Raw genomic sequence first — 19,283 nt, forward strand, 5'->3', positions numbered from 1 at the left:
CTCCTATTCCTCCTATTTGGAGGAGTCAGGCTCCTCCAAATCATGAGCATTCCTTTGCTACTCACCTTAGCCCCCAGTCCTTCCCTTCATCTTCCTTCCAGGAATCATTGAGCCTTCTCTCTCACCAAAAAAGTGAGCCTACAAGACGTAAATGTACCAGCTTTCCTTTGCCCCTGAACTGCCCTCCGGAGTTCTTGCTCTTTCCCCCTATTTCTCTGAGGTGTTGGAAGAATAGCTGTACCTTCTTTATGAACTTAAATTTCCAGGTACACTTTTAATCCTGTCTCTTCCCAGCTGTTAGGGGTTTTGCTTCATCAGATAACTCTCTCTTGGTTCACTATCTTCAAATTTCTTATTCGCTGCCACTGAAAACCTCATTATTTATCTTCCATCTTGAAAAAGAGACAAAAAGAAACCATTCCACCATGCATCTATATTTCAAAACATCATATTATATATGATAAATATGTTCAACTCTATCTGTCAATTTAAAAGAATAAACAAGGCCAGGCACGGTGGCTCAAGCCTGTAATCCCAACACTTTGGGAGGCCAAGGCAGGCAGATCACCTGAGGTCAGGAGTTCAAGACCAGCCTGACCAATATGGTGAAACCCCGTGTCTACTAAAAATACAAAAATTAGCCAGATGTGGTGGCAGGCGCCGGTATTCCCAGGTACTCAGGAGGTTGAGACAGGAGAATTGCTTGAACTCGGGAGGCGGAGGTTGCAGTGAGTTGAGAGTGTGCCACTGCACTCCTGCCTGGGCGACAGAGTGAGACTCCATCTCAAATAAATAAATAAACCTCAATTTTTTCCTTTTCCACTCAGGTGACTTTCCTGTTTGCCTCCTTTTCTTCATTGCTAAATTGTGTGAAATTAGTTGTAATGAATGTGCTTCCTTACCTTCAAATCATCCTTAAACCCACTCCCATCTGGTTCCTCCACCACTACTTCCTTTACTGCAACCATCAGGCACCTCCTAATGGCCAAATCCCATGCTCTCCTTTAATTTCTCATCCTACTTGACTTCAGCAGATGTTAACACGGTCTACTTCCTTCGGGAGTCTTTGTCCTTCCTTGATCATGATTTTCTTGTTTTTCTTTTTACCTTCCTGACCATCCTCTGCTTCATCTTTGCTTGCTTCTCTTGGGTTGGAGATCTTATACATGTCAGTGTTTCCAGGATGCTCTCTTCATTGTTTCATTTGCTTGCAAAGAGACACATTTCCACACTCTCATCAATGCTTCCTGTCCCTCTAAAGATTACCAAACCCTATCTCACACCCTACTCTCTCCAGAATTTCAGACACACACTTCTCATGCCCCTCGCAACATCTCTACCCTGATATGGCTCTAATACTGCCAGATAGTTCTACTATATACCTCAAAACCCAACTGTCCATAACAGAACATATTGCCATTCCCCAAATGTATAAGAACTGCATCTCCTCCTTTCCCCAACTTTCTTAAAATGAGTTCTCCTGATTTCTCAGATTATCTTAGTTAACAATATCGCTATCCATCTAATTGTCTGACCTAGAAATCTCAAATAACTCCAGACTGCCTTTATTCAGTGCATCAGTCCCTCGAACAGCAGGGTCCAGCCGCCCACACCCTCTCGGCCCCCTTGTTGAATTTATTACACCTTCAAACCCCTTCCCTAGATGCATCTGCTTTGTCCCTGTTGGCACTTCCTTCAGCCAGGTCCTCCTCTTCTTTTGCCTGGACCAGCTTCCTCTCTGTTTCTCTGCCTTCAGTTTTACTGCCAAAACTTGAGTCAGTCCTTTATGGTGTCTTGTTGTTTCCTAAAACACCGGCTAAATGAAGTTATCATTTGGTTAAAAACTTCTGCTGCTGAAGTCAAGAGAGAATTATTTTAAAAAAATTAAAGCATAATGACACATTAGTGAGTCATGATTCCTTGTGAAGTGTGTCACAAAAATTTTGTGGCCAGTAATAAAGAACTGATGTTGATGAGTTATCACCCTCATTTTCTTTTTGAAAATTTGAGGCAATTCAAGGTTATCAGTAAAATGATGTCATTCTTACATACTTGCATTCCTAAATGAATAGAAATCAATGGAATGACAACTAATGTGTCAGCTTCTTTAATATTTCTTACTGACCATAGTAAGATGCCTTTATAGATCATAAAGAGATATATTGAATGTAAATCATTGTTTTTGCTATGCAGGATTTCATTAAAGATTATTTGAGATTTGCTCAAAATAAGAATATGCTCACCTGATTTTCTTACATGTGAACAGCATCTACCATAGATCGTTTTGGAAATCAAGATAGACAAAAACTAGTCTCAATATTATACAAGTCCTTTAGCATGACACAGAATGCCTTCTCATAACAAATTTCTGGAACATCTTTCCAAACTCATAGTCATGTACTATCCTAATCTCTCCACCCATACCCCACACCAATCACTGTTATGCTTACATGCCATAAGATTGTATGCCTTCAGATCTTTTGGAAAGCCTTCCCTTTGCCAGGCCAATGAAGGCAGGGAATGCAATTCTAGGCAAATCCAGGAAATCCACTTATTTTGTAAAGTTCTGCTCAAAACTTTTGAAACTCCCTGAACCCTCTCTAACACCTTTTCACTGTGGCCAAGAGCATGTTTCTGGGACAAACCTCTTGGCTTCTCTATTGGAAGCTCTAATATTTGGGTCATATTTTCTAAGCTTCAGTTTCCTCATCAGCCTAATGTCGATAATAATGCCATCTACCTCATAGAGTTGCTGTAAAGATTTCATAAGATTATTAACCATGCCTAGGGAGTTCTTCTGCAGCTCTTCCTGAGTTTAGAACTGTTAATATCCGCAACTCCTTCAGACAGTGCTTTGGCTCTGCCACGCTCAGCTGGAGTCAACTTCACTTTGCATCTTTCGGAAGCATCTAATACTGTGGAGTAAATTAATTTTCAGTGACTTCGATGTTGTCCCAAGGTAATTCTCTGTGATACTTTCCAGCAGGGAGCCTTTGAAATGTCGTCCCTCTTATAATTAATACATAGTACTGTGCTGCACCTATCAACAGATGGATTTATCATTACACATTCAGACTTGACAGAGGTCAGCCATCATCTCTCTCCATGTGTCCTTGTGTACTCCTGGCAAGTTGGTCTCTTTCCCTTTTTTCTTTCCAAGTCCCCCCTGCCCCGATCCCAACCTATCCCCCAGTCTAGCCAGATCCATAGCTTTCTGGCTGAAAGTAATTATGATATCAGGCTGAAGTTTTGAGGCTTGGAAGGGCTCTACTCTGTTCAGATTTCACTTCTGACTGGAGTCAGTGAGCTACCACATTATCAAACATGTACATATACTCCTTCTAAATAATGGAGGACATAGGAACTGGGCTCTTCCCAATGTCTCTTCTCTCTGCTCCTGAGATTGATTCCTGAGTTCCGCTCCATTTAAATTCCCTCCAATGTAATTAGGAAAAAAGGTATGGACATTTATCAATATCATCAGCATCTTTACCTTTCATGTCTTACTAGACCTATATCATAGTTGAGGAAACTAAGGTTGAGAGTGGTCATCAGTCCAAGTTAATTAGTAGGTGGTACAGCCAGGATCCAATGCAGGCTTACTCTAAAGCTGAGATTTTAATTCTGATTTTATACCACCTCAGTGTCTCCAATGAGTGTCTCCTTCAAGGCTATTTTCAGATTCGGCACCAGGGAGGTTTCTGGGTCAAGTAGATCTGAATCAGATATATGTGACATCTTCAGAGAAAGGGAGAAATCCTAGGTTCTTTCTTTGAGAGCAGCTTCCCAGCCTGTGATCAAGGAACCTCACATCATCTCTTTCAATGGAACCAATGTCCCAGCCCTTTTAAGAACTCTACATGGGAGAGAGGTAGTTCATATTTTCTCTACAAATCACGGGACCCTCCCTTGATAGTTAAATAGGATGATCTCAGCAAAGCTGACAAGATGTTTCCATGTTTGTTAAACAAGAACCATTTGTTTAGCTCAGGAGCATCTGTTGAATAAACAAGATATCTGATGTGCCATTTGCTCATTGGAAATTAACAAACCCTTTAAAAATGGCAATTTGTCAGGAGTTATATGAAGCAGAATTCATTCTCAGCAAGTGAACAAATTGAAACTTCCTTCCCAGGCTTTCTAGAATCCCCCAGAGCCAGTTGTACAGAAAAAGTTCAGTTTAATTTGCCATCATTAAGGAAAACATGCAGACAGTGATGGAAGAAGAGAAGCAAGTATCCTGCTAGGGAAATTGAAGAGTCCTGGGAGAGGTATTTTCCAGTCCAATTGGGGTGAGCTATTCCCCTTCTGGGCTGTGTTTCCATTTGGAGAGTGTAGGACTCCTGGAAGGGGTCAACTTTTTCTTCTTTCATGCTGTTTCCAGGAATCACGTGGTGTAATAAAACTGTCATCAGTCAGCATCGTTTCTGTCTGTGCCTCCCCATGGGGAGGGACTCAAGTGGAGGGTTAATTTACTCCAGGAGTAAAGGCAACAAGGAAAAGCATAAAATGAATGAAAGGCTGTCACTACTCTCATGTGATGGAACAGCTATTAGAATCCTGGCTAAAATGAAGTCTGTGTATAGTTCTGTTTTCCTCATGAAACACACGAGCTTCCTGGTATTGGTCCATCTTGACCTGCTCCTTGGAGGAGTACAGTGTGCTGGCACCAGGTGGACTAAGCATATTGGGCAGTGAATGTTAGCTAGCATTTAGTAAATCCAGATACCATGCTAAGCACATTGCTGACATCAATTAAATTCTCACAAAGCTCTCGTTTGTTAAATTTTTTTATTTTTATTTTTTGTGGGCTTATAGTAAGTGTATATATTTATGGGGCCCATGAGATGTTTTGATACAGGCATGCAATGTGAAATAAGCACATTATGGAGAAAAGGGTATCCATCCCCTCAAGCATTTATCCTTTGAGTTATATACAATTCAGTTATACTCCTTAAGTTATTTTAAACTTTACAATTAGTTATTATTGACCATAGTCACCCTGTAGTGCTATCAAATAGTAGGTCTTATTTATTCTTTCTAACTATTTTTTGTACCCACAAAGCTCTTTTGTATCCCCATCTATAGATGAGGAAACGAAGGCTTAAGTTTGTGTAATTTTTCCAAAGTCACACAGGTAGAAAGACATAGAAATGGGATTTAAACTAATGCAGCTTGAAAGCTCATTGGTTTTATTTTCATGTTGCATCACTTCAGATAGCTCTTGAAGATGCAAGGTTCCTGGGTCTCTTGGTGTAAAGACTGAGAAGAGCAGCCTCTGAATTCATGAGCGCTACTTTGGGTGGAAGTATCAGCATTTTAAGCAGGATATTACTGAGATTCCTGGGAAGTGCTGGCTGGCTGGAGGTTGATATGCTATTCTTGCTGGGTTGCAATTCAAATTCTTTATTTGGAGAGAGTTTGGGATGGGAGGTGGTGAGCTCTCGGGCTTTTATATAAGTGGGTCCCTGTGGGCTCTAATTAGAAGCAGGAGTTAGCTGACTCTGGGCCCTGAGCAACTTGCTGCCTCATCTTCTCACATTAGCCCTTTTAGCAATTGATCTTGTAAACTTTCTGAATCAGAGAAATTAAAGATGAAAAAGCGCCTGTTAAGTGATCTTGCCCCAGCCCCAGACTAGGCAGAATGACTCCAAAGAGAGGATACCAGAGTGTCTGGTTCATTTTAATTTTAATTGTCCCAGAGGGTATGACTTCTTGATCTTCCCCTGAGCAGCCCTTCCCAGGCTGATGGATACGAGTGTGAGCAGTGTCCCACAGGAGGCTAACCGCTCTGTGCCAGGGCTGTGCATGTGCTATGCATGCTCATTTTGCCCTGTTTTCCAGGGCCTAGACTTTTTCACATATTGCCACTGGAATGTGCTGGGGCTTAGGAGGAAACCTTTTCTTTCTCTCTCTCTCTCTTTTTTTTTTTTTTTTTTTTGGTGGTGAGGAGGCAGATTAAATAGCCTTGTGTGTAAATAGGATCTGGCAATTTTGCCTGTTTCTGCCCTTAGCCAGATGATGTGTCTACAGCAGGATTTATGCAGGCAAAATGGGGTTGAGGATACATGACAATAATTGGGATCAAGGACTGATGATCCCTTGGGAAGACCACAAACACTGATAGCAGGCACATAGTGAGTACTCCTAAGCCTATGCTAAGGGTGTCACAGTGTTATCTGGTTTAACTTTCACCATAATCCTGTGAGGTAAATATTGCTGTTATTCCCTCTTCAGAGACAAGGATTCTGAGGCAGAGAGGTTGGAAGCATGTCAAGGTCATATAGCTATTGGGTAGTGGGGCCAGGATTTAAACCCAGTTCTTTCTGTGTAAACTACGTACTTTACCCTACTATATGGTGTTACTACCTCATGATAAAATGCACTGAACAAGGTCACACCGAGGAATAGACAGGAAAGGACCAGTGATGATTAATTGGAGCTGACTGTTGTTCAGATCAGCCAGGTTTAGCTTTCTAAACCAGGAAGACTGGGCTTGTGACATGAGCTGTATGTGCAGGTTCCAGGTGCGGAGACCTTGGGGGGGATTTGGATACCTATGTTCACTTAGATTGTGACCCCTTCCAGGCCTAGGCTAAGGGGATATTTCACCCATGTTTCTCCTGCTTAGAGAATGACGCTGGACACAGGGTGTTCAGTCTGGTACACACATAGAGGGTCTAACTGGTTAATGCTGGTGTGCTCTGCAGCCCCACCCACAATGCTGTTGCTTGTTGCTGAAGATCTTTTCATTTATTCCATTTCTTTCCTTGGGCTGTTTTTGGCTGTGGGCTTGGGCCTTTCCATGAGGCTACTGGTAGTTGATTTTAGAGCACAGAATGTCAGGCAGCAAGGGCAGGCCTAAGTGGGGAACTATCTTCAGTTCTGGGGCAGGGAGTGGAGGCATGAGCGTGGGAGGCATGGGGGTGACAAGCTTGGAGCCACTGGATGTAGAGATCAGAGGGAAGAGTTCTGCCAGGGGAGCTGGTACCTCGGACTGGGTGGGGGTGTGGCATCAGAAAAGAATTACTCGTGTCACAGTTTGTTCCCAGGTGGTCCCTAAAGGATTTGTTTGAAGGAACAGGGAACCATAGACGTTTATTTTCTTTCCCTCAGTGTTTTGTGATTTCAGGATGCAGTTTGATCTGTGTGTGTGTAACTCTCCGGGAAGCCGTGAGGTAAAGGGAAGTCTCCTGAGGTTAGGTTGTGGAATCATTTCAATCCTCCCGCTTTTCCTCTGCTGTCTGAGGAATCTTGGGAAAATCACTTAAACTCTCCTTCAGTAAGGACCTCATTTTTCACATTTTCAACTTGTGGGAAATACATACTTTATAGGTTACTTCTTAACATTAAATGATATAAAGAAATAAGGTGCCTGCCACGGAGTAGCTCATTCATATGTGCCAGGCATTTTCTTTCCTCTCTTTTTGTCTTGTCCATACAAGCCTGCACGGGGCATCACCAGATGTGCTGTGGAGCCAAGTCCTTGTGAGCTGTGTTTGAATTGGGAGCTGTCATTTATCAGCTGCGGTGACTTAGACAAGTCCCTTAGCTCATCTGAGTCTCTAGTCTCTCATTGATAAAACGCAGACAAACATAGTACATTCCTTGTTGGAGTTTTGATCATTTGTTCAACAATATAATTGAGTGCCAGTTTTGTGCTAGGAGGTGAAGTTATCATGGTGGGCACAGCAGCCAAGATTCCTCCCTTCAAGAAACGTGTAGTCTAGAGGGGAGGCAGGCAGTATTCAAATCATGAATTCAGTGAGATAACACACACACAGCATTATGTTATCGCAGGAATGTGTCTCTCATAAGACAGTGCACAAATCTCTAGCTATCGTTACATTACCCTTGGGGCTACTATGGTTATTGTCTTCTTCCTGGGGGTCCCCATATGGTTACAACCTCTTCCCTGTTGTCTTCCCACTTATACTATGAACCCATAAAGCAGATGCCCATTTTCTACCATTGATTCCAACCTCAGCCTGGATCTGGGATAGCTGTAAGTAAGGCTTTCCCAGGAAGTGGGCTGTCAGTGTAGACTCTGGTCGGGTCTGTCTACGCTGATATCATTTACCAAAATGCATGCCCCTAGCAGTCCCGAGGCGAAGACTAGGAAATTCTGATTTTATTCTCTTCAGAGCTGAGATACAATTAAAAATGTTACCACAGTAATTGGCAACATCCATTAACTTGATGAAAATTGCCCGAGGCAGCACATTTTTCCCCCTTCTGCACGTTATTAGCCTATAAATACACCTGGTTCCTTTTTCTTTCTTCTCTAGAACTTCTACAAAACATCTTCCCATCGTCCCAAGCTGTCTCCTTAATGCCCTTTGCCTTTTTATAATTAACTCCCTGAATTCCTCCAGCACTTCCAGTCAGTACCACATAATATTGCATCTAATTACATGTGGCTTGGTGGCTCATCTGAGAGGTAGCATGGAAAGCCCGCATTACTGAAAGAAGAGCACTGACTCAGTCAGCAGAGCCCAGGGTGAGTCCCGGCTCTGCCTTCGCCTGGCTTAGGATCTTAAGTGACTCAGCTTTCTGAGTTTGCTCATCTATGGAATGGGAGCAATGATGTCTACCTCCTAAGATGAAGGCTATTAAAATTAGATAATGTGAACATGCTGTGTGAAATACCAAGTGCTGGGAGCTCCTATGCGTTTATCCCAGCAGCTCCTTCATCTGTCCATGCCCTCCCTGTTCCATCCTCTGGTCCCTGCTTAGGGGTAGGTGCAGGTGGGTTCTGGCAGCACAGGGATGTTCACAGAAGCCCTCTCCTAATGGGTATGGTCCTTGCTGGTGGGGAGTGACACCTTGGGGACCTCACCAGCAGGAAGTTCCTTTTCCTTTTAATACACTTGCTTCATTAGTTTCCCTATGAAGAAGGGGACGAGAAGGGGTGGAGCAGAACAGGAGGTTTTCTAACAATCAACAGTGTAACAGCTGTCAGTGTAGAGGGGAAAATCATAATGCCCCCTTCCTCCTGAGCTGTGGAGTCACTGAACACCAGAGACCACAGAGGGAAGGGATCCCTAGTCTCTTTAAAGCTCCCAGTCCCAACAACCTCTTCAATTTGCAGAGGAAGAGACTGTACCCAAAGAGATCAGTAACTTAGTCAAAACTACACAGCTGGTCAGTGTGACCGTGGTCAGAATCAAGGTCTTTATCCAAGTCCAGTGCTCTTTCTATTACGTTCCAACACAAGTTTTTATTAGTCACTTTCTACATAATCAGGAAGTGTGGAAATGAGTGTGTGTGCACATGTGTGCCTGTGTGTCTCTGTATGTTCCATAAAGTGCTTGGAACCTGGTGTACATGTTCATTAATGTGTTCATGCATCATTTCATTTCATCATTTCCAAGACCAAATCAGGAAGATTTTTGATTGTTATATCAATTTGAAGGTTCAGAGAGGTTAACTATAACTTGCCCAAGGTAACACAGTTAATAAATGTAGAGTTGAGATTAGAATCTAGGACCTGTGATACCAAAACTCCTCTCTGAACCACTGGACTATAGGAGAGACGAACTTTTGTCGAAAAATGCACGTGAGTTAGAAATGATGCCGTGTGTAAGTGAAATCTCCACAAGTACTCTGTTATCCTGAGCTTGAGATTGAGAATTGCAGGGCGGTGAGATTTTTGTTCATTCCTAATTGTTTTCCTTTAAGTCGTCTCTATGCCTTTATAAACCTGTTTCTCTCTCAAATTGCATACTCTCCACTTTACCAGCCCCGCCATCCACCCTGGCCTCCTGACCTTCAAATCATGACTGTACTCCATGCTGGGTGCACAGGCAGCCCTCGGGAAGTACTTGCTTTAGGAGACACAGGGCCAACTGGTGGGCCAGCAGGACAATTTGTGCCTCATGTAGATGTTCCTCTTTTATACCCACTTTTAAAGCCCCAACCCTTTGTGGAACTGTTCATTGGAGCTATGCTAGGCTGTAACTCACACATATGCTGTAAACAAATGGGCCATGTGGTAGGGTGTGTAACAGTTCCCAGAGTGCTTACACACAGCAGGTATTCGGTAAGTATTTGCCAAGGGACTGTTTGTCCTATTCCTAGTAGAGCAGTTGTTCAGCTGTCTTTAGGTAAATTTTCGTGGATTTTCACTACTTTAACACAATCATGAAATCTCAGGGACCAAATCTCTATTTAAAATGGCTACTGCCAGCATATGACATGGTGATGGCTACAGTTCACTGAGATTCTTTAGTCGAGTCGAATTTCTCTACCCATGGGGATTGGCCTCTTGACATGCATATGCTTTGCCCTGAAAATATTTCATGTGGCTGCTGCATTTGGTTCCAGCCATATAGAATGTATAAAGATATCAGATTAAATTAGACCATATAGTTTTCCTCCCTTCCTTCTTTCCTAGTAGGAATTGTATCATACTTGTTACCCAGTATAAACTTACGTGTTTTTATAACTTAAGCAAAAGTTACATGAAAAGTATTTAGTCTACCACATGAGATGCACTCTAATATTTTCTATTTCAGTCTCTTCTATTTTATGAAACATTATTTGTGTTGTGATTCACTAAGTGTATTTCATGACCCACTAATAAGTCCCAACCCTATGGTTTGAAGAACACTAATCTAGTCAGGGAACTTTTTAATTTGCTGGGGAAACCAGAAGGATGAAGGGGCAATAGCTATCCAGGTGTCATTAAGGTTGTGCATATTGTGAGCAACTTCCTAGGGGGTGTATCGGTAATGACTCTCTGGTTGCACGAAACTGACTTAATTAAACACACACACACACACACACACACACACACACACACACACACACACACGAGGGTGGTATTAGGATCCAAGTAATAAATACATATAGTTAGACTTTAGGAAGAACCCTATCCTAGGACCTCATAGAGTGCTCTCTTTTTGTCTCTTGTCTCTGCTTCTCTCTTCTATCTGGAAGACCAGCTTAAGATATCCAAGACTAATTGCTTCAAGTCTCATGTTATGGTCTCATAAACCAATCCTAACGTCTGGGAAAAGAATTTCTTTGATGCAGCTTGGTGTGTGGCTGTAGCCTGATCTACTCAGCTATTGACAAGAGGCAGGACCTCATAGTACAGACATGGGTGTCAATGTCTGCACCTAAAAATCTGTGAATCTGGGGCTGGGGAGAAGTTGACAGAGGCAGGGGGAATATCTATAATTTGGGGGGAAATCTTCCAAAGTGCCCACAAGAGGAGCCATGTTCATTTGAGCTGGATGAGATCCCTGAGTTCTTGCTGCCCCAGCGTTTTCACAGGACGATCACATTTGTCAAGCACATCACAGATGACTGTGTTTGACAGCTCCAATATTGCTTTGAGGATAAATGGTGAAAATAGCAGCATAATAATATAAAATGAAGACTTTATTCAGTTAATTGCCTAGAGATTAATTAAATGAATGAAATCTGTTTCACCATATTATGGGACTCTTTTCAACATTTATCCTAAACATACTGCTGGGGTTATTGTTCCCATTCATGTATTTATTCATCTACTTAACAGATATTTAAGAAATACACAGGGAGGCATGGTGCTAGGCACTAGAAGAAAATGCAATTTAGTCAGATCTAGAGCCTGTCTTTAAGAAGAATGAAATCAAGAAGGAGATAAAAATCAGGTGTACAAATAACTGAAGGTGGAATGAGATAGACTATGCTTGAATCCAGGCTCCATCTCTCTTTCTCACTCTGTGTCAATAGTTACACAACTTGAAATTTCAAAATCTCCATTTCCTCATCTGAAAAAAAAAAAGAAAAAAAGATTATATTACTATCTCAAAGTTTGTTTAAAGATTGAGATAATATATCTAAATTAATAGTAAAATTCTTGGTACTTTAAAGGTGTTCTATAAATATTAGTTGCACTTACGATATTTTGAGCACTATCATACTAAGTGTTACATGCTGCAAAGTGTTAACATGTGCCTCTCTTTCTTCCAAATGTTTTACATACATTTAATCAATTAGTTCTCATAAAAACAATGACAAGGGTGCCATTATTACCTCCCCATTGTGCCGATGAAAAGAATTTGAGGCATAGAAAAGTTAAGCAAATTGCCTAGAATCTCCCAGTGAGTGAGTGATGGAGCCAAGACTCTAACCCAGGGTCTGGCTCTGGAATTTATGCTCTGAGCTGCGTTAGTGATCTGTGGAAAGGAGCACCTGTTACAGTCTGAGATTGTATCTTGGGCTCTAATAAATGATTCTCAGCTCTGACTTCACATTCCTATCACCCAAGAGCATCTAAAAGCTATTGATTCCTGTACTTGACTCCTGGTTAGTGATTCTCGAAGTGTGAATCTTGCCCATCATCATCATGTCATCTATGTATTTCTTAAAATTCTTGGGCCCCACCCAGACCTCCAGAATCAGAAACTCTGAGGGTGGAGCCCAGCATCTGTGTTCCAACAAGCCTACCAGAAGATTCTGATGCTAGCTGCTACAATCAGAATCAGAATGAGAGGACTATTGCTCCAGACCAATTACTCCAGAATTTCTGGAAGTAGGGCCTATCCATTTGTATTTAATATTTTTGGAAAGTTCCTCAAGTGATTCTAATATTCAGCCCGGGTCATGAGCTTTCATAGAAGCTAAATATTGAGCTGGGCCATAAGCAGGGAATATGTAGAGTGGACTAGAATGAGTGTTTCAGGTGGAAAGGCAGCTTGAACAAAGACATACAGGAGGAGAAAGTTTGTGATGTGAATTGGGGAAATATCTTAAGATATGGCAGGGTGATGATAGTCAATAGTAACATATTGTATATTCCTTTTTTAATTGGTCTCAGTGTGCCTTTATTTTTTTAAACTTTTATGTTTGGTTCAGGGGTACATATGCAGGGTTGTTTTATAGGTAAACTCATGTCATGGGGGTTTGATGTACAGATTATTTTGTCACTCAGATAATAAGCCTAGTACCCTATAGTTATATTTTCTGCTCTTCTCCTTCCTCCCACTCTCCACCCTCTGGTAGGCCCCAGTGTTTGTTGTTCCCCTCTTTGTGTCATTTAGCTCCCATTTAGAAGTGAGAACATGTGGCATTTGTTTTTCTGTTCTTGCATTAGTTTGCTAAGAAGAATGGCTTCTAGCTCCATCCATGTTCTTGCAAAGGACCTGATCTTGTTCTTTTTTATGGCTGCATGGTGTACCACGGTGTGTATGTACCATATTTTCTTTATTCAGCCTTCCATTGATGGGCATTTAGGTTGATTCCATATCTTTGCTATTGTGAGTAGTGCTGCAATGAACATTCACGTGCCATGTGTCTTTATGATAGAATGATTTATATTCCTTTGGGTATACACCCACAAATTGGATTACTGGGTCAAAAGGTAGTTCTTTTTCTAGCTCTTTGAGAAATCACCACACTACTTCCCGCAACAGTTGAACTAATTTACACTCATACCAACAGTGCATAGGTATTCTATTTTCACCTCAACCTCACCAGCATCTATTATTTTTTGACTTTTTAATAGTCATCATTCTGACTGGCATGAGATGGTATCTCATAGTGGTTCTGATTTGCATTTCTTTAATGATCAATGATGTTGATCTGTTTTTCATATGCTTGCTGGCCACATATATGTCTTCTTTTGAAAAGTATCTGTTCATGCCTTTTGCCCACTTTTTAATGTTTTTTTTTCTTGTAAATTTAAGTTCCTTGTAGATGCTGGACTTTTGTCAGATGCATAGTTTGCAAATATTTTCTCCCATTCTGTAGGTGGTCTGTTTATTCTATTGATAGATTTTTTGCTGTGCAGAAGCTCTTTAGTTTAATTAGATTCCATTTGTCATTTTCTGCTTTTGTTGCAATTGCTTTTGGCATCTTAATTGTGAAATCTTTCAGTTCCTATGTCCAGAATTACATTTCCTAGGTTGTCTTCCAGGATTTTTTTTTATAGTTTTGGGTTTTACCTTTAAGTCTTTAATCCATCTTGAGTTGATTTTTGTGTATGATATAAGGAAGGGGTCCAGTTTCAATCTTCTGCATTTGGCTAGCCAGTTATCCCAGCACCAAAACAGCATGGTACTGGTACAAAAACAGACATAGACCAATGAAACAGAATAGAGCACATGGAAATGAGGCCACACATCTACAACTATCTGATCTTCAACAAAGCTGACAAAAACAAGCAATGGAAAAAGGACTCCCTATTCAATAAATGGTGTATTGTATGTTTCAAAATTATAAAGTATATTTCAAATTTATTTATCACAAAAAATGATAAATAAATGAGGTAATGGATATGTTAATTAACTTGACTTAATCATTCTACATCATATACATACAGTATACCAAAACTTCACATTGTACCCCATAAATTTATACAACTATGATTTGTCGGTTAAAATAATATTAATAAAATTATCATTTTTAAATTTAAAATCTAGCTAATCAGTTTATAAAGCATTCATACTTTGACCTTATCAGTATTTTACCATCAATACTTCCCTCATGTATACCCCAATATTCAGTGTTTTTAATTCCAGGGGAAGTTTTTGCCCTGGAAATAATACTCACAAAGAAGAAAAACACAAAGGATCTTGGTCCTGCCACTCCCTTCCAAGACCAAGAGCTAAGTGTGTTATGAAGAGGCTGGTACTAATGCTCCAAGTTGGATTCTAGGGCCACTGACACAAGCTCTAGCTGTGTCTTTGCAAAGGGTTGGTTTCTGGTCTATGGCATGAATGGGGTTGGATGGGATTGTGATGTTTCTAAGGTTGCAGCATCCAGCTCTCTTGAGGGCTGTCGTGGCTGGGTGAGCGGTTATGGTTCCCAAGAGGTTCCTGTCTGACCTATTTTATATGGTAGGATTTGGAGACTGTTTGCACAAAGGGTTAAGTTGCTAAAAATAAGTTTGAAGCCACTTGACCTTTTCTGGCACTTCTATTAGTAGCACCTGTGAGTGTGTGGTTCTAGGAGCTGATTGCATTTCTTCCCTGGAGTTTTGGCTGTGGCTTCCTATTTCCTTTTGTTCCCTGCATCCTTTCTTGGTCTTTGGTCAAAACTCAGAAGGGCTCCCAATTATGGAGATTTTCAGATGATTCTTGTGCTATTATTGAGCTCATTAATTGTTATCCAATTAATGACAATACCCTCAGGAAGGCGAACAATCTACAAGATAAACATGACATCAGACACAGGCAGGAAAGTGAGATCTCTTTTGGCCATAAGACAGTTTGTCTTTGAGATGCAAACACCATGCTTATGAAGTTTATCTAACAGAATGAAAGTGTTATAACCATTCATTCAACAAATATTTACTGATGATCTACCATGTGCCAAGTGCTATAATAGGATCAATTGATACACTATCCAGTAAAAGCCTGTGAGGTCAAGCATTGTGTCTAATAAGGGGGAATAAAGGTAATTTCAACCCAGTACAAAGATTTCTCCACTGGGGAGGAGACCAGATTGTTATAGGAGCCTTGTGAAGAGTTGATTCCAAGGATTTGTGATGTACACTCAATCTGGAGAGGGAGAAGGTGCCTAAACTGAACTTCTTAGTAGCAGGGACTTCTTATATCTAGTGCCTTGAAAAACACTACCATTACTAGTTACTTAACAAATGTAGACGTATCAGTGGGGGAGTTGGGGGAAGAAGACAGGCAGGAAACTATATTAGTTTATCCTGTCCTTCAAATAGAAAATAATATTGTCATAGCTAAAATGTAAAGACTGCATTCTATGTGTCAGACACTGTTCTCAGGGATTACTACTTAGCTCATTTTAATTCTTCTAACTCTATGAAGTAGGTATTATGAACTTCCATTTTATAGATGTGGAAACTAAAAATCATTATTTGCACACATGTGATGAAGAGTTTACACAGAGGGCCTGATCCTAGTTCCCTTCTTGAAGAAGACTGGAAAAATCTACTGGAAAACATTAGTTTTTCCCCAGTCATGAGTGTTAGTCTTCAGAAAATCCCTGTGGTAGAATTCATGATTGAGTAATTTTTAAAAATTATTTATTTATTTTTAGACAGAGTCTCACCCTGTCACCCAGGCTGGAGTGCAATGGTGCGATCTTGGCTCACTGCAACCCCTGCCTCCCGGGTTCAAGTGATTCTCCTGCCTCAGCCTCCTGAGTAGCTGGGATTACATGTGCACGCCACCACGCCTGGCTAATTTTGTATTTTTAGTAGAGACAGGGTTTCACCATGTTGGTCAGGCTGGTCTCAAACTCCTGACCTCTTGATCCGCCCGCCTCGGCCTCCCAAAGTGCTCCCAAAGTGCTGGGATTACAGGCGTGAGCCACCACGCCCAGCCTATGAACTTTTTAAATGTTCATAGGATTTTCATAAATTCATACCTGATCTTCACATCTTTATTTTGTCCTATAAAATTTTGTTTTATAGTCATTTAATTAAAAGTAGGAATATAGCATACTCAAAGGCATTATTGATTACTTGTTTACATTAGCAATAATAATATATACTGAAACAATTTATCTTTACTATCTGATGCTTTCTAGAAACTTTCTAGGAGTTTTTTTTTTTTTTTCAGGCAATTTTAATAGGATGCTTGAAAATTCATCTTTACTCTTTTGCAGACATTAAGCACAGGGAGCTTTATGTGTCCTGAGCCTAGTTCTGCACTGAATACTGCTCATGGCCTTCTGGTCTATCCTGGCCTAAATTTGGTCCTAGAAATATGAAGGAACTTGGATGCTTGAGAGGGAAGAGGTGCCAGGGGCAATTATTAACCTGCTTGGCATATCTGAGCAGGCATGCCTCTCCTGTCCTCCCTAATACCTGTGGCAATGTCATGGCCCCTCTTACACATGCCTCACCTCATTCTATCATCACAGACCTCAAAAAAGTGAAGCCCAAGCCCCAAGTTTTCTTTTCTTCAGCCATGTTTAATCCTTCTTAATGTTTCTTTGCAAAAATCTTCACTCACTACTCCTCTACCATTGACCCAACCTCCTTTTTCTATTCTCAACTTTTCCTTCTTACCAATTACCTTCAATATGAGTGACTCTCAGTTCATGTAGTCTAGAACCAAAATTTTCTGCAATATTGAAAATGTATACAGAATGCATTTGTATTTCCTAAATGCTGCTTTAAAGGGACTTACATGTTGGAGAAAGGGAGGCAATGAGGCATGATGTTTATGATTCTCACTCTAGGAGAGATGGATGGGCACAAATCCCATTCTTCTCACCAGCTAGGAGAGGCAGCTTACAGGAGAAGTTAAGCTTATGGCTCAAAGCCACCTGCCTGGTTTGAGTCTGAGTTTTGTTGCTTCGTGGCTACACATCTTTGGGCAAGTTGTTTAAGCTCTTAATGATTAATTGTGCCTTTTTAAGTAGAGAAAAGATCATTCCCAACTCATAGAGTTGATGCGAGGATTAAACAAAATCAACATTTACGTTTTAAATATAGCTAACACATAGTGTACTCTCAATATCAATGAATTGTTATTATGTGATATTCTCATTTTACTGAAGAGAAAAATTAGATAAATGATACCTTCCTTAAATTTCATTTTGAGGATTAATGAAGATAATGCTTATAAACACCAAACACAATGCCTGACACAGGAATGGTCTCAATACCCATTAGCATTTATCACCATCATTATATATACTTTCCCAAACATTTCCACAAATTTATCCCTTATGATTTCCACTTTTCCTTAAAGAAGAAAACTCTGAATGTTTGCATCATGTATATCTTTGCTTGGCGTATTTGTGTGTACTTTCCTTGCACTGAGTTTCTAGAAGTGGAGACTTGGGACTTTAAGACGAGGGACCTGATTGCTTACACCCAATGAATGTCAGATAGTTTCCTGGTGAGTTGTTATGGCTTGAAATAACAATAAGTTCATGGGCTTCTCAGCAGTTTGTGTTAGGTGAGGAAGAGCAGTTCTTGAATGCCTGTTTGTGCTGTCTTGTTACCAGGGGAGGCGCAGAGTGCGAGCAGCAATTAAACGTGTCCAGCTAAGGCAGTGCTGCTTCTTTTTTTTTTGAGACGGAGTCTCGCTGTGTTGCCCAGGCTGAAGTGCAGTGGTGCCATCTTGGCTCACTACAAGCTCCACCTCCCGGGTTCATGCCATACTCCTGCCTCAGCCTCCCAAGTAGCTGGGACTACAGGCGCCTGCCACCATGCCTGGCTGTTTTTGTAGAGACGGGGTTTCACCATGTTAGCCAGGATGGTCTCAATCTCCTGACCTCGTGATCCGCCCGCCTCGGCCTCCCAAAGTGCTGAGATTACAGGCATGAGCCACCACACCCGGCCAAGGCAGTGCTTCTTAACTGGGTGTGATTCTGCCACCCATCCCCACCAGGCGATATTTAGCAGTCCCTAGAGACATTTTTGGTTGCCACAACTGTGCGGGAGTGTTACTGCATCTGGTAGAGGCCAGGGATGCTGCTAAATATTCTGCAATGAGTAGGACATCTTCCACAACAAAGAATTATCCAGCTCAAAATGTCAACAGTGCCAACATTGAAAAGCCCTAGGCTAACGCCATCAACATGGCAGAACGTGGGCGGCGGCTTCCCTCTGTGGGCTGGAGGAGGGCCTCAGGCCACAGCTCAGATTGTGGTGAAGAATGTTCTTACCCTCAGCATCCAAGTTATTTTGCTATACCTCTGGCCAGCTGAGCAGCTTAATTTCCTCCCCTGTGGACCTAGGGACAGAGCAGTTTTGAAGTACAAATCTCTTGCCCCTATCACTTCATCCAAAGGGGAGCCTAATCCTTAGCAGTGCTGGAGCTCAGGAGAAATATTGAAGAAAGATAATTAGGGTCTCTGGCCTTAGGAAGTTTACTGTCTGGTGAGTTGCATATATTTATAAAAATCATTCTATTTGTAATTGATAGCTTAAGCAAATAAATATACACACACCTTCACAAACAAAGGCACCCTATGGGCTTGTATGTATCAAGAAACTGCAAACCTGAGATGGAACTAAGAAATGGATTCAGATTTAAGGACCTTTAGCTGTGTCTAGTGGTCTGTCTCTTAGTGTATTTCCCTGTTTGTGTGAACCTCTGACTCTCTGATTCTCTAGATGTATGTGTGTGTGGGAGGGGAGGGTGGTGAATGTATGTGAAGCTGCACACATGTGCATGAACTGTCTCTGTCTCTGTTTCTGTCTCTCTCTCTGTGTGTTTGTTTCTCTCTGTCTTTTGGCTATTGTCTTCATATTACCACCTCTTTCTCTATTTCTCTGTCACATTGTCCATTTTTTTTCTCTCTGTGTATGTACATCATTTTTATAGACCTGATATTCCTATCAGGCAAGGAAT

General features: G+C 41.2%; 1 protein-coding gene across 3 annotated transcripts in view; it reads left to right on the forward strand.

Annotated features, from left to right (window-relative positions):
* Nucleotides 1-19,283, forward strand: part of SORCS3 (sortilin related VPS10 domain containing receptor 3) — a 631,492-nt gene that overhangs the window by 431,440 nt on the left and 180,769 nt on the right. The window lies entirely within an intron of this gene.

This window comes from Pongo abelii, chromosome 8 (assembly GCF_028885655.2).
Source record: "Pongo abelii isolate AG06213 chromosome 8, NHGRI_mPonAbe1-v2.0_pri, whole genome shotgun sequence".
Taxonomy (NCBI): domain Eukaryota; kingdom Metazoa; phylum Chordata; class Mammalia; order Primates; family Hominidae; genus Pongo; species Pongo abelii.